The sequence below is a fragment of the Sus scrofa genome, chromosome 4 (assembly GCF_054392235.1).
Source record: "Sus scrofa isolate SSC_HxYL_T2T_F1_AM1 chromosome 4, Sscrofa_HxYL_maternal_Yorkshire_Landrace_v2.0, whole genome shotgun sequence".
Lineage (NCBI taxonomy): Eukaryota > Metazoa > Chordata > Mammalia > Artiodactyla > Suidae > Sus > Sus scrofa.
The window spans coordinates 16,184,238-16,200,090 of NC_139386.1; the positions used below are offsets into that span (position 1 = coordinate 16,184,238).

The 15,853-nt window shown below is 40.9% G+C and overlaps 1 protein-coding gene across 11 annotated transcripts in view; it reads left to right on the forward strand.

Moving 5' to 3' along the window:
• The first annotated feature begins 4,573 nt into the window (after positions 1-4,573).
• The window catches only part of ZHX1 (zinc fingers and homeoboxes 1), a 33,365-nt gene continuing 22,085 nt past the window's right edge, over positions 4,574-15,853 (forward strand). For 2 of the 11 annotated variants that reach the window (XM_013996503.3, XM_001928633.7), the window contains exons 1-2: positions 4,574-4,940; positions 12,003-12,119. The gene's annotated coding sequence lies outside the window, so the exon portion shown is untranslated. Of the gene's footprint in view, positions 4,995-5,172; positions 5,694-12,002; positions 12,120-15,853 lie in introns of those variants that run through there. The other 9 variants (XM_085021728.1, XM_021088958.2, XM_085021729.1 and 6 more) reach the window with 7 other exon arrangements.

Below are 15,853 nucleotides of genomic sequence, written 5' to 3' on the forward strand. Positions count from 1 at the left end.
GGCAGGTTAACTTCAAACCTCAGCTTCCTCATTATGTTAACTGCAAACAATACCAACTACTTCACAGAGACACCAGGAAAGTAAAATGAGATCATACATCTGAAGTGTCCAGGAGTTCCTGTTGTGGCTCAGCATGTTAAGAACCCAACACAGTGTCCATGAGGGTGCCGGTTTGATCCCTGGCCTCGCTCAGTGGGTTAAGGATCCAGAATTGCCAGAAACTGTGGCACACGTCGGTCACAGATGTGGCTTGGATCCAGCATTGCTGTGGCTGTGGTGTAGGCTAGCAGCTGCAGCTCTGATTGGACCCCAGCCCAAGAATTTCCATATGATGCTCGTGTGGCTGTAAAAAGAAAAATAAATAAATAAATAAATAAGATAGAAAATTTCCAGAGTTTAGTGAGCGATGAGGTTTCCCAGAGGATGGAAGTTTGCAATGGGTCCAAAAGTTCTTGATAACTGAAATAGAACTTCGCTTTCAGGGTTGGTGTTCAACTGTCTGATAATACTAGGAATGGATATCTCTTCTTAGAGATATTGACTTTTTACCTAGCTTGTAACCCTTAGTTTTACAAGAATGCAGTAAGTTCCCAATGAAGGCATTTTTCTAGATCAATATTTCTCAAAGTGAAGCCTACAGGTCACTCTCATAGGGTCATCAGCTGCCTGTCAAATGCAGATTCATGACCTCATCCCAGACCCACTGAGTGAGACCCTTCTGGGGAGCAAGGTGAGAGAATTTACATTTTATTTATTTATTTATTTTTGGCTGCACTCGTGGCATGCAGAAGTTCTGGGGCCAGGGGATCGGAACCCATGCCACAGCAGCGACCCAAGTCTCTGCAGTGAGAACATCAGATCTTTAACCTGCTGTCCTACAAGGGAACTCATGAGAATTAAAAAAAAAATTTTTTTTGTCTTCTGTCTTTTTGGGGCCACGCCTGTGGCATATGGAGAATCCCAGGCTAGGGGCTGAATCAGAACTGTAGCCACCGGCCAATGCCACAGCCACAGCAATGCCGAATCTGAGATACGTCTGTGACCAATAGCGAAGCTCATGGCAACACCGGATCCTTAACCCACTGAGCAAGGCCAGGGATCGAACCTGAGTCCCTCAGGGATACTAGTCGGGTTCATTAACCACTGAGCTATGACGGAAACTCTGAGAATTTACATTTTTTAAAAAAGTTTCCCAATACTTTTCATTCATATTAAAGTTCCTCTGATAAGACTTTAAAACATAGGGAAGCATTGTGTTTTCTCACTCTAGTATTGCTTTCTAGCTGGGTGATCCCATGGGGTTGCATCCTAAGATTTTAGGTCCAAAAAGGTGCATTTTTTGTTCAGAAGTACTGCTGACATAGCCCCTAACTTTATGGTGGAAATAGAGTACTCACCAATGAATGAACCAACCCAGATGACACCATGATTTTTTTTAAGTGTATCAACATATTATTACTTGAATAAATACTGGGAAATCAATTTTTCCTGTTTTTCTTGTTTTGTGTCTATAATCCTTAGTCCTTTATATACAGACTTATGCTAGATACAGAAATAGGGGAGGGTGGAGTGGGAGGGGCATTTATGAAAATATTAATTTTTTTTACTGTTGTTATCCATGGCATTATTATTTTCACAAAGCAGCCACTAAGAGGAATAGGAAATGACCTAAACTGACTTTGAAAGTTTGTTCAGTCTGGACTAGCTTTAAGCAGGAACATTTTTGTTCACCTTCTGAAATAGCCATTAGAATTGTGGGAGTATTTTACTAGGGCTAAATTCTCAAGTTCACTGATCTCTAGTTAAAAGTGTAAAGTATCTTAGTTTGATGTCTTTTTGGCCAATGTGTTTCATGGTCTCATGTTTTTAGAAGACTTTTTCACCAAAAGTAGAAAAAGGAAAAATAATAACAGAAGGAAACTACTTCAAAAAGTGGTATTGGAAGTCTATTCCTCTTCAGATGACACCAGGGCTTAGAACCTTTGATTCAAAGCTCTTTATTTCCTACAAATATATTTTTTTCACTGTTCCAAGGGTGGAAGAGGCTCTGAATAGCAAAAATTCTTTGCTTTTGAAAACCTGCTGGACAACTTCTCATCTCTAACAGTACTCAAGTTTTTCCATACCAGACTGTGTATGACAAATCACAAAACATATGCATAAAAAAAAAATCTAGACTCTTCTAATTGTGCCAATCCGTGGGTAAAAACTTACTTCTAGAGCCACACAGCTGTTGAAATCAGTCATATTTACAATTTTTACAAATGAGTTTATTTTAATAAAAACAAGTTACTCTGTGAACATGATCTCTAAACAGATTTATGTGGGCTGGCACAATCTGCTATGCTAAACATATATTCATATTGCTTAGGTCTGCAACCACTTTTTTTTTTTTTTGAGTAGTGATAACACTCTTGCTTTGTACAAGGATACCAAATAATTGGCAGCTATTCAGCTAAGGACACTGTTCTCAGCACTGAGCTATTGAAATTGTTTTCCTGGACAGAATTGCCCTCTGGACATGGCCCTAAAGTGGGAGGACTCTGAGCTGCTGGCATTGGGCAGTGAACCAGGCAGACAGCTTAAAGAGAAGAGGAGGTGACTATAAACTGATGCTAAAGAAGAGGAGGAGGATGGGTGGGAGAAAAGGAAAAAAAGGGAGGGAGGGAGGAAGAAAGGAAGGAAGGGAGAGATGAGAGAGGAAGAGAAAAGGAGAGAGAGAGGAAAGTGAGACTCATATTCATTAGTCCATACCCTTAAAAGGGTCTCTAGCTATCCTTGATCTTTCTGACTGCTCACCTTGCTTGATTTTTATTTTTTAAGGGCCGCACCTGCTGCATATGAAATTCCCAGGCTAGGGGTCCCATTAGAGCTACAGCTGCTGGTCTACCCACAGCCACAACAACTTGGGATAGGAATGCATCTGCGACCTACACCACAGCTCATAGCAACGTTGAATCCTTAACTCACTGAGACGAGGCCAGGATCGACCCCACATCCTCATGGATACTAGCCGGGTTGGTAATCCTTTGAGCCACAGTGGAAACTCCCCGGCTTGATGTTTTCATGCTCATGTTTTTTTGCTTGGTTACTAGACTGTAATCTCCTTGAAGACAGAAATATTGCCTGACTCAGCTTTGAATCTTCCACAGTACCTGGAATTCACTTATGCTCAAAAACCTAGTCGTTAAAGGCATGAACAAAAAAAGTGAATTTCTGTATCAGAAGCTTTTCCTTTCCTCAGAGATAAATCTTAGGCAGTTTTCAGTGGGCACAGTACTGCCCCCTAGGGGGCGTGCTGAAATTTTGTTGGGGCTGTTTTGGACTGTAATTATATTGGTGCCAGAGTTTTTCCATAGTGGAAAATGTATTTTATTAGTATTTTTGATATTAGTTTAATATTTTAGAATAAGTTACTTTCACTTATTTCACCTTTATGTTATCAGAACATTACAGTAGTTTCTTGTAGATAGTTTACATTATCAATGAATTTAATTCCAGGAGAGTTAAAGTGGTGTTAAAGTTTTGTTGTATACACAGAGTGTTGAGCATGGCAGGACTGAGCACCTATGTTTGCAAGATTAAGCTTTGCTTGCTTCTGCTTCCACAAGTTCTAGTATTCTAAGATAAAACAAACAAATAAAAGAAGCCGATGTGCACTGATTTCAACCATCAGGCTTTCACTTTAAGCAACTGCATGTTTTAGGATTAATGTGGCTCAGTGGAGCGCTGCTGTTAAAGCGCAGAGGGTCCATGCCCGGGGTGGGGGCGGGGAACGAACATCAAGGCGCCGGAAAGTTCCCACAGGTCCTGGCCGGAGATTCTGTGAAGAGTAGCCTGGAAGGTGATTTGTTTCCCTTTGCTTTGGTCTGTACTTTTTTCCTTGTAAAAAATGATGTGGGGAGGGGAGAAGGGACGAAGAGAAATGGGGAGAGGTAGTTTTTCCCAAAGCCTGGGTCCTTAGCCGGCCTCCTTTGCAGGGCTGGTTCGCATTGAAGCTGTTCAGTATTTGACGACCACGGCTTGAAAAGAAAGCCCCCCACAAGAGTGACTCGTGAGGGGGAGAGGGAGGGCTTTCGGGGAGCAAAGGGTGGCTCCGTCTTGCCCCGCGGTTCAAAGTGAGGTTGGATCGAACTTTTGGTATCAGCGGGTGGAGGGCCGGCTTTTGATGTTGGAGTTGGAGGCAAGAGGTGGCAGGGCGGCAGCTGACAGGGGGTGGAGCTTCGGGCTAGAATCCCGAAGGGTTTCAGAGAGACCCGACTTCTATTGACAGTAGGAGGGGCTCCCGACGAAAGGGGCGGAGCTTGGACAGTACTGCCACCAAATGGGACTTATGACAAGGGGCGTTTCTCGGGATCCAGCGGTGACTTTAGGAAGAAGGAGCGCCCGGGGGCGGGGCCACAACTGACAGAAGGCGGGGCTGCCTTCTGGATTGACCTGAGTGAAGAAAAGGCTTCTACCGATAGCGGGCGGAGCTAACACCAGCAAGGGGCGTGGCCGCTTCGAGACTTGGAAAAGGCGGGGCTTCTGTTGACAGAGGGGCGGGGCGGCCCCCTACCTCTCGCCCTGCGCCAATCCGGGGGTGGAGGCCAGGGTCGAACCCCAGGGGAGAAGCAGGGTCTGCGAGTGGAAAGCGTGGCGCAGAGCGGGGTGGGGGCGCGCGGAGGGCGCGCGCGCGCGGGAGGGCCCCGCCTCGGCCGGCTCTTCCCCTCCCCCGCTCTCGCCCCGGGTCGGCCGCTGGGGCGCGCGCCTGGCCTAGCACCCCCACCCCAGACTTTACGTTCCACCGAGTCTGCGGATCTGCTGAAGCCGTGAGCCGGACCGCCGAGCGGTTCCGGGTGTAGGGTTCACAGGTCAGAGTTGACTCCTTGAAAAGTGCAGCCGGTTTGAAATGCAAGATGGCGGCGGCGGGGCGCTGAGAGGCGCGGCGGCCCCTGCAGGTAGCGGTGCGAGCGGGCTTCGCGACGAGCGGCCCCGGGCATCCGGGGCTGCGGGTAGGAACCCGCGGCGCAGAGCCCGCGGCCAGTGCGGCGGGCCGGGAAGGCGCGCGGCGCGCGGGCTGGTTGGACGAGGGCGGCCCGAGGGCAGAGACCCCGGGGGGCTGAGCGCGCTCCGCGCCGCGAGTGGCCAGGCTGACCGGCTCGGGGCTTCCGAGGGGGAGGGACCTGGCCTGCCTGGGCCGGGATCGCCGACGGGGGACAGACCCTGAGCCTCTTTTGCGTTCTCGGGTCTCTGCGGCCGCGGAAGGGGCTGAGGGTGGGCTTGTACGGGGAAATCTCAGCACCCCTCTCCTCCCCCGCGGCTACGAGAGGACCGAGCAACTTGAGATTATTGAAGGGAGTGAGGACCGGGTCTCCCTTAGAAGGGGGGGGGCGGGGGCCGCAGGGACGGAGCGCACCAGCAATGTCGAGGGTCCCTGGGGAGGAGATCGGGAGCCGGGCCCTGCCCTGCGGGGGCGTGTGGCCTCGTGGGGACTCGGTCTCCCTGAGAGTCTGGGGAGTCATCTCTTGCTGGAGCTGAGCGCACTGGCATTGCGGTTGGAGCTCGGAGAAACCCGTCTGGGAAAGGCTGTACCTCCACTTCAGGAGAGGCTGGGCACCCATTTCGGGGCGAGTCTCAGAGTTGAGACCTTAAGAACTATATAAGGTTTTGAAGAAGCCCTGGAACTTTGGGAGAAGTTGATTCAAGAAAATGTAAATATTATCTGTCCCTTTAAGGAGGAAGATGAGGAGGCTGACTGGGGACCGCTCCAAGCCTTAGGGCCTAAAGGGAACGGTTTCCAGATCTTTCCGAGGAGTGAAGGGCTAGGAGGGAGCTGTGAGAGGAAGGGGGTCTCATGGTAGGAAAGAAGAGCCCTGGCTGATGCCCTTTCCGTGTGTGTGTTTACTCCAAAGTTCTAGGGAAAGGGACTTGAAATTCTTTGTTTCAATTCGACATCCCAGCTCTCCCCTCCGTGGGTAACAGCAAAGAAAATGCAAAACCCGGGAGAAAAAAAAGGTTCCCTTTGATATCCTTAGTTTAGGATCAAGCTCCCTGGCCCTGGGGTAGAAGAATTAGGAAGCGGGAAAGGGGATGGATAGAGGAGGGATGGGGGAAGAGACTGGGAAGAGCGGGAATTCCACAGCGCTTTTCTATCATTTCACCCCAGCTCTAAAGAAAAACGTGCGAAGAGGCTAATCTTTGCGGGGGGTGGGGGGAAATGTCAGGAAAGGTAACTGAGAATTTATAATGTGATTAGGTTGGGATTCCATGTAACTTGAAAGGAAGATGCAATTGTCTTGGAGAGTAAGAGGAGGGCAGAAAAGGGAAAATCACAAGATTGGGAAATAGAGTGGTTCACAGTTAGGGAGGAAGAAGCAGCTTTCTCCCAGGAATTGTGACTATTCACTGGGTTGGAGTGTATGTGTGTACATGACCTACATGAATTAACCTTAAGATTTGCTGATCTTGGTCCTTGTTTCTCAGCCTTTGTCTGGAAGCTTTAACTTGTGTTATATGGTGCTACGTGAATTATCCCTGCTTCTAAAAAATTATCCTGAAAAAGTCGTTTGTTTTTTATGCCAGCAGTGAGGATGAGCAAGATTTGGTTTTAACAGGGATATTGGCCCTAGAATATCGATAGCTTTTTAAACAATTTCTTAAGTAGCAATTCTGACTCTTGATTTTTAAGCAAAAGAAATGTGAGAGCTGCCAAGAACAATAATGCTGTAACAGGATATAAAAGAAAAAAGGCTTTCGTGAATATTTTTCCCTCTTAGTTTTTCCCTCCGTACTCTAAGTGTTTTAGGGCTAAGCAGACTAATTTTGGGAAAAATAAGATGTAAAACTTTGGATCCTTTCAGTATAGAAATGGTAGCATTTTTATCAATGACTTTTGTGGAAGGATCTTTTCAAATGGTTTATTTAGTGATCAGATTAAAATAAGAAAAAAAGAAAGTGAGATTTGGGTAACCCATGACAGCTATGACTCATACAGATTTCTTGAACCATTCTAGTATTTTTAAAAAGAGCTTTAATGTCTTCAATAGAAATATTTTAAAAAACACATTTCAAGTATAAACTAGTTTAGAGCTGCTGTTTGGAACATTATTATTCATGTATGCTGTTCTTTGGTTTCCCCAAAGTGCACGTAGGTCTAGTTTTATATTCAATTCTGAACAGATTAGGCTGGGTGAACCAGAAAGGCATTGATGCCAGATGGTTTGAAAATATGCTAAGGCTGAAAACATAAAGTGCCTGTGCTGGTGAAAACTCATTAGTAGATGTCGCTCCCTTATAGTGAGCTGAGCTGATTATTTCACTGGATTGGAGAACAATTCATGAACGTTGTGGCAGTTGTTTCACCTTTAATGATACTTGTATTATAAGTTCTTTTTTCCATTAAGTATGAAAAAAAGTTTTACAGTTTATGAATGAACTTGATAGCATGGTGGGGTGGCTCATTTTGTTTCTATATTTCACATTGAGACTGAAAGGTGATGTTATGATGCACTATACATTTTCTTTCTTGCTACATGGGCACAAAAATGTGATATTTGGAACTTGGTTTGCTTTAAATTATCTCTTTATACTTAAATGGAATGCTCTTAAAATTGCTAAAATGATTACAAGTATAGCTGAGGAAATAACCTTTTTATGTGCATTGCAGCATTGTAGATTTGGGCTCAAAAGACTGTACTTATTTGAATACTAACAATGATGAACAGTTCAGTGCCTAAGCTAGTTTTTAACCTAATATCATATTCAATCTGTTCAGGGAGGAGTCCGGAAATATCTGTTGCACTACTTGTGGTAATAGCCACATTCACTTTTACATGGCAATTTTTTCTAACTCAAAATCCTTTTAAATCGTCCTATGTTATTTCAAAAGTAATTTCAATTATGTTCATTTGAAGGGAAAAACCATGGTACTAGCCTTTGAATAATAGCTGATACTTCTACAATATTATTGTATCCTTGTTGCTCTGATATGATTGTAGTCATGAGTAACCAGATTTGTGTGACTGAAGCTGCTGATTTAGATTACGAGACAGCATGTACATTTGTGTTTACATTTTGGAAATCTGTATTTTATAAAGTTGTTTTAAACTAATACTTAGGTAAATTTTTATGTAGTTGTCAGGTTTTGGTGTTAAAGGAACTTAATCTTTGCAGTTTCTATAATCAGTATCCCATAATATATTTAAAAGGTGTAAAGATGGCCTTACATACCTTCGTTTTAAAGAAATATGATGATGTACTTTGGGGGAAAAAAGCATATATGAGCAGTTTAAGAGTAACATTTATTCAGGCAGTGAAATTTGAGTAAGTCATTTTTATGCAGGATTTTTGTTTTCAGTTTTTATATTTAAATTTTTAGAAATCATCAAAGCTTATCTAAAAATTAAAACATTAAAATGGTAGAAATATATACATATTTATCATTTAAAATCAAATAACTTTGTCATTAAATTTTAGTGATTTCATATTTCTCTTAGGATTTCTGACTCCTTTTTCCCCTTTCTTAAAAGTCTTTCTCTTTTTTTGGTTACTGTAGGAAATGCAGGAAGATAAGATTTTGATATTTTTAAGCACTTCACTCATAGTTATGTTTTTGTTTTTACTAAATAAATAAAAGTTCATTCCCTTTTACCTTCCAATATTGTAAAAGAGAAGTTTGTTAAAACTTGGCTGGGCTTGGCTGTACTTAGGAGTGGAGGGTTGGTGAAAAGTGAACAATTTCTCTTTATTACTAGGATAAGATTATTTATATCAGAAGTTAGTTCTATGAAACACCCCTTAAATATATGATATATTAATGATTCATCTTGAGGCCGAAGTCAGAGAAAGCATGTGTCTGCTGGGGTGGGGGATATAAATTATAATTGATTAATGACTACCTGTTAAAGCATTGCTTATCATGCTCAAAGGTATGAAATGAAAAATAAAATTGAGTTCCCATCGTGGGGCAGTGGTTAACGAATCCGACTAGGAACCATGAGGTTGCGGGTTCGGTCCCTGCCCTTGCTCAGTGGGTTAACGATCCGGCGTTGCCCTGAGCTGTGGTGTAGGTTGCAGAAGCGGCTCGGATCCCGTGTTGCTGTGGCTCTGGTGTAGGCCGGTGGCTACAGCTCCGATTAGACCCCTAGCCTGGGAACCTCCATATGCCGCGGGATCGGCCCAAGAAATGGCAAAAAGACAAAAAAATAAATAAATAAAAAGACAAAAAATTAAAAAAATTTTTAAATGAAATAAAATTGATTGTTATGTGGACTTTTAAAATATTTTATGTTTCAACATTTAATAAATTTTGTGCGTGTGATGAAAACTAGGATTTAGTCTCTTGATAACTTTCATATATAACATACAGCAGCGTGTATTACATTTATCATGTTGTACAGTAGTACATTCTTAGTACTTACTTGTCTATCTTATAACTGTAAGTTTGTGCTTTTTGATTACCTTCATCCAATTCTCCTCCCCTGTGTTCCCTACTCTGTCTCAGTAACCACAAATCTGATCTTTTTTTGAGTTTGGTTTTTGAAGTATAACTGACCCACAGCACTATGCTAGTTCTCAACATTTAGTAACTTTTAAACAAAGACTTTCTTTGTTATATAACTTAAAGCCTTAAACAAGAGTCAGAAAAATTTAATTGTGGGAAGTTCCCATCGTGGCTAAGTGGTAACCAATACAACTAGTATCCATGAGGATGCTGGTTCGATCCCTGCCCTCGCTCAGTGGATTAAGGATCTGGCATTGCTGTGAGCTGTGGTGTAAGTTGCAGACATGGCTAGGATCTGGCATTGCTGTGGCTGTGGCATAGGCCGGCAGCTGTGGCTCAGATTTGACCCCTAGCCTGGGAACTTCCATATGCAGCAGGTGCAGCTCTAAAAGGCAAAAAAAAAAGAAAAGAAAAATCTAATTGTGGACTTACCATGTACCAAGAAATATTTCAAGCACTTTACATGTTTTATTTCTTTCAAAACTTAGAGCAAGCCTATTAAGTAGGTACTGTCCTTAGCCCCATTTTACAGATGAGGGGGCTATGGCACAGACAGGTTAAGTGCCTTATCTAAGACCACACAGCTAGTAAGTGACCCAGCAGGGATTTGAACCCATGTACTTTGGTTCCAAAGCCCAAATTCTTTGTCTTTATTTACAGCCCGTCTTACTGCCAAAATAAGTTATCTGTTGTATTACATAATATATGTACTTGAGATGACTTCTTTGATTTTTTGAAATTCACTCTAATCCTAATTTTTTTTTTTTTTTTTTTTTTTTTGTGGCCACACCTGTAGTGTGTAAAAGTTCCTGGGCCAGGGATCCAACCCTTGCCACAGCAGTGACCTGGGCCGCTGTAGTGACAACGCTGGATACTTAACCCCTTGTGGCACAAGGAAACTTCTAGTTTTTTTTTTTTGTTTTTTTTTTGTTTTTTTTTGTTTTTTTGTCTTTTTGCCTTTTCTAGGGCTGCTCGCTTCCCATGGCATATGGAGGGTCCCAGGCTAGGGGTCTAATTGGAGCTGTAGCCGCTGGTCTATGTCAGAGCCACAGGAACATGGGATCTGAGCTGCGTCTGCGACCTACACCACAGCTTATGGCAACGCCGGATCCTTAACCCACTGAGCAAGGCCAGGGATCAAACCTGCAACCTCATGGTTCCTAGTGGGATTCGTTAACCACTGCGCCACGACGGGAACTCCGGGAACTCCGGAAACTTCTAAATTTTAAAAAAATACTTTGAATACTGAGGAACTCATTTGTTGTTCTTCTACATGTCTTGGCAGCTGTTTTCTCTTGGTGAAACATCTTATAGTTACTGTGTGGTTTAAGAATGGATTTAGATAGGTTACCAATTTCTTATAATATTAATAATTCATTTTGGAAAATAACCTCCCCGCTTTGGCATCTGTTTCCTATATTCTCTTCTAGTCCACATCCTGTAGATGGATGGCTAAGGAGTATTTGAATAAGGAGATACAGGAAATGAAATTGTAGAATCCCCGACTTCAGGCAGAACAGGACGCTCCACTGGCCTACCAGGAAAATGCTCTTTTGCTTTTCATGAAAATAGTGTAACTATGCAGTCTAAGCTTTAACTTACCCTAGAAGTATTTTACTAAAGCACGGGTATATTTACATGATTGCTTGATTTGAGGGCTCTTCATAAACGTGAATGTTGTCAAAGCAGGATCAAAGGATAAGGTATTGAGGGAAATCTTCCTAATATTCATTCACTGTGGTTTACAGAGTTTCCGTGCTGAAAAAATAATAGCAAAAATGCTTCAGCTTTTCAAAGGCATTATTTACTGTTATTTAATAAGACAAATTATGGTTTTTATTACATTTTCCTGGTTGGTTTAACTAGTCTGAGTAATATACCCACAACATTTTTGGACACAAATTGAGTTTTCAGAGAATGATTTTGTTTGCTTGATTGTACCACCTCAAGCTTCATGATGCACTGACTGAAAACCATTTGGTGGTGGCTTTCTTGCAAAATGAGATGATGCTCTGTAAGATATACCATATGTTTAGAGGTAGGATACCACAAGTTAAAGTAGTATTGGTTTGTCCCTAGCATTAATGACCACCACATTCCAATTAATATTTAGTAAATTAGGATACAAATATTACTAGGTTTATATGTAAACATATAAACACACACCTCCTAACTGAGTTGTCTTTCTAACTTCTGGGTAGTAATTTTTTATAATTCCTAATTTCTTCATCTCAGTTATCATATTATAGCCTGCATATATTCACATTTTGAAAATTTTTATTGAAAACAGTAAAATAGTGACTTGGTTATTTTATAAAATATAAATATATTTTTAAGTGTAGCTTTCAGTTTTGCATTTCTTACCAATATTGAATTTAGATAATTCTTTCAAAATGTCTATGAGGAAATTAATTTTTTAAATTACTTTTATTTTTAAGAAGCTGACGTATAAGCTTAAAGTTTCCTAATAAGACTGACTCATATATAGAATAACAAAGCGATATTACTTTTTTTGTAGGAGATGGCAGATAGGTACTTTGGACCTGGCGATAATGATGGCCTGAGCTAAACACCTCCTAATTTGAAGGGACACCCTTCCGTGTCAAAGGACAGAATGCTGAGGAAGCTATGGCAAGTATGTGTTTCATCATCTTGGTGTGGTAAAACTCACATACTGAATGTGCGCACTTAATATAGTGATACGATATTTGGCTAAAATATTAAAAGCTTTTCTTTAAAAAGCAGCCAATATATTCTTAACATTTTTAAGAAATGTACTTTCAAATTTTAAAAATATAGGAGTATGGGCTGCTTTAATTTCAGAAGAAACAGCATATCACACTTCATAATAAATCTAAGTGGTATTGTAGAATTTATTATTCAGTTAACATTTGCTGAAATCCACTGTATCAGGTGCAGTGGTAACAGTGATAAAACAAACAATAAAGCCATGAGGGTAGAGGCCTTTTATGTGGGGAAACTGATCTAGACATTTTGCTATTCTTTTGCTTAAATCCAGAAAAATGCTTCAAGACCTAGAAGAACAGGAGTTCCCGTTGTGGTGCAGTGGTTAATGAACCTGACTAGGAACCATGAGGTTGCAGGTTCGATCCCTGGCCTCAATCAGTGGGTTCAGGATCTGGCGTTGCCATAAGCTGTGGTGTAGGTTGCAGATGCTGCTCAGATCCCGCATTGCAGTGGCTGTGGCATAGGCCGGCAGCTGCAGCTCTGATTCAACCCCCTAGCCTGGGAACCTCCACATGCCTTGGGTGTGGCCCTAAAAAAACAAAAAAAAAAAGGGGGGGGGGAGAAGACTTAGAGGAACAATTCCTGGAAATACATTTTCAATATACAGTCCTCTAATAATAGTTAATTACAATTATAAAATTTAGATATTAATAATTGAATACTTTGATCTAGGTTAAACATGCCAATATTTAAATATTTGAATATATTTTTACCTTACTACTTTTATATTTTATTTATTTCCTTTGTATAAATTGGCTTTTATAAGAAACATTAGATTACATACTATCTTGTTGGAAATATTTATACTTTAGTCCAGTGTTATCGTAAATGATTCCAGAAAGTACTAGGAAAGAGTCCATAACCATTAATGTGGTGGTTCACTTTCATTTTTTGTGTTCTTACAGGTGACATTACCAATATTAATTGGTATTATCCTTCAAAATTTTTTTTGTTTTTTTTGTTTTTTTTGTCTTTTTGTCCTTCTAGGGCCGCACCCACAGCATATGGAGGTTCCCAGGCTAGGGGTCTAATTGGAGCTGTAGCTGCCAGCCTACACCACAGCCACAGCAACAAAGGATCCCAACCACATCTTTGACCTACACCTCAGCTCACAGCTCACCTCAGACTTACACCTCAGCCCACTGAGTGAGGCCAGGGATCAAACCCATAACCTCATGGTTCCTAGTCGGATTCATTTCTGCTGCGCCACGAAGGGAACTCCATCCTTCAAAGTATTTTTAATAATTGAATAATTATATCCTGAGTGAAATAAGTAACTGTTGCTTTATTTTGTAAATGGGGAAGATAATGGACAGATAAATGGCTTTTCGGCCTTTTGATGATAATCTCACTTGAAATCAAGGGAACCTCCATATGCCGTGGCTGTGGCCCTAAAAAGAGAAAAGAAAACATTCTTGTGTTAGACTGTCTGTGAAAGACTTATTAACACACCTCCTTGAGAAAAGTAAGGGAAAACTATTCTCTGGAAAAAACTTCCTTTGGATTGTATTCACCAGCTTTAATAATAAAGATAGGAGATTTCATGCTAGTGCTTGTTTATGTATCACTCTCATTATGTTATGGGCCTACGTACCTGCCAGCAGAAGGTGGAACACCAGGACGTTGTAGAGATCTTTTAAGAAGACACTTCACTCCTCAAATCTGGGGTCAGAGCTTGCCAGGAGAAATCTGTCCTGCTTAGATAGATTCTTCTTTTAATCTTTAGCAGTGTTAAGGTCAGCTTTCTCAGGTAGGAAAAAAAAATAAGGTAGAGAGGTTAGAGTTTCTAAACCTTTCAGCCTTAATTAGCATTAGCAAAGGCTTCTTCTGAAGTTAGATTATCTTTGGCCAGGGTTTCTTAGATGCTGTTCCTTTGATCACATTCACTCTGTCTGTATTCACCTTGATACTTGAATTTTGATTATCTTGAGCCATTTTGGCCATTTTCTTGAGATTTATCTCTTAGGTAATGGTTCTAGGTTACAGTAATTTCTGAAAACATTTGTTGTGGGTATAACTTTGGGTTGTCCAATTTCTCATTTAATATTTTTAAGAATTTCACTACTGTTTCTAAATAGTTTTTCATTTTAGCTTTGAAAAATGCCTAAGGGAGTTCCCATCGTGGCTCAGTGGTTAACGAACCTGACTAGTCACCATGAGATGGCAGTTTTGATCCCTGGCCTTGCTCAGTGGGTTAAGGATCTGGCGTTGCCTTGAGCTGTGGTGTAGGTTGCAGACGTGGCTTGGATCCCACGTTGCTGTGGCTCTGGCGTAGGCCAGTGGCTACAGCTCCTATTCAACCCCTAGCCTGGGAACCTCCATATGCCGTGGGTGTGGCCCTAAAAAAGATAAAAGACAAAAAAAAAAAAAGAAAAGGAAAGAAAAAGAAAAATGCCTCAAATGTGAAAAGATAAAAAAATTTTTGTAGTTAAGAAAATTATCGTCTTGGACAGCTTTTTATAGAAAACATGGTATATAGATCCTTTGTTTTAATTTGACTTTATCGTTCTTGGTTCCTACTGTTATTTCAGGGATTCTGTAATGTTGGTGGATTTGTAACTTAGTTTGAATACAAATATGTAAAAATAAGTATTTTCAGCTGGCTAAACAGAACTTTGACTCAGAGAGGGAGAAGTGAAACTAAATAGAATACAAAGTCCTAAGAGTTATCAGTATATGTATGAATACAGATTTCAAAGAATTCTCAGTTTGTGTATTTTAGCTGCCCTAAGAACAATTTTATTTAGTCAGTACTAAAGCAAAACTAACAGGATACTTAAAAATTATAGTTATCTTCTGAGTGTTCTTATTTGACCCAGACGTGGCATAGAAGACAAAGTTTGTTTTTATTCGTATAAAATCTTACCAAAATAACATGCTTTTGTGGCTAACTAGGCCAATAAACTGTTAATCATTTAATTTGAAGTACAAGAAAGCCAAAAAAAAAAAAAAAAAAAAGAAGAAGAAGTCTTGGTAATTCAGTGACGCTATGGCCCTGCTTAATTATAAAAGTTTTTAGACTTTTTTTAGCACCAAGTATAGAATTTGAGACAATCCACTAACATTGTATAGTGTTATTACATTGAGAACCTGTTTTTAAATCTCTTTAAAAATATAAAATACCATTAAAATATAGTTTTATTTTACAGAGAAAAAGTGATTCTAAGTACAAATTTGCACTTGCTATTTTTATTTTTTGTCTTTTTAGGGTCGCAACCTCGGCATATGGAGGTTCCCAGGCCAGGGGTCGAACTGGAGCTGTAGCCTCCGGCCTACACCAGAGCCACAGCAACACAGGATCCAAGCCACATCTGCAACCTACACCACAGCTCACAGCAATGCTGGATCCTTAACCCACTGAGCAAGGCCAGTGATTGAACTGGCAACCTTATGGTTACTAGTCGGATTTGTTTTCACTGTGCCAAGATGGGAACTCGTGCACTTGCTATTTTTAGAAGAACTCTTATCTCTGGAATTATACTGCACGACTAATTTTTTGAATGAAATTTTCACCCTTGTTTCACTTTTATGTGGTCTATAGCTTTAGACATATGCTATTCATACATGAAACTGATTTATTATAATAGAATTATAGATATTGATAAGTACTTGTTGAATATT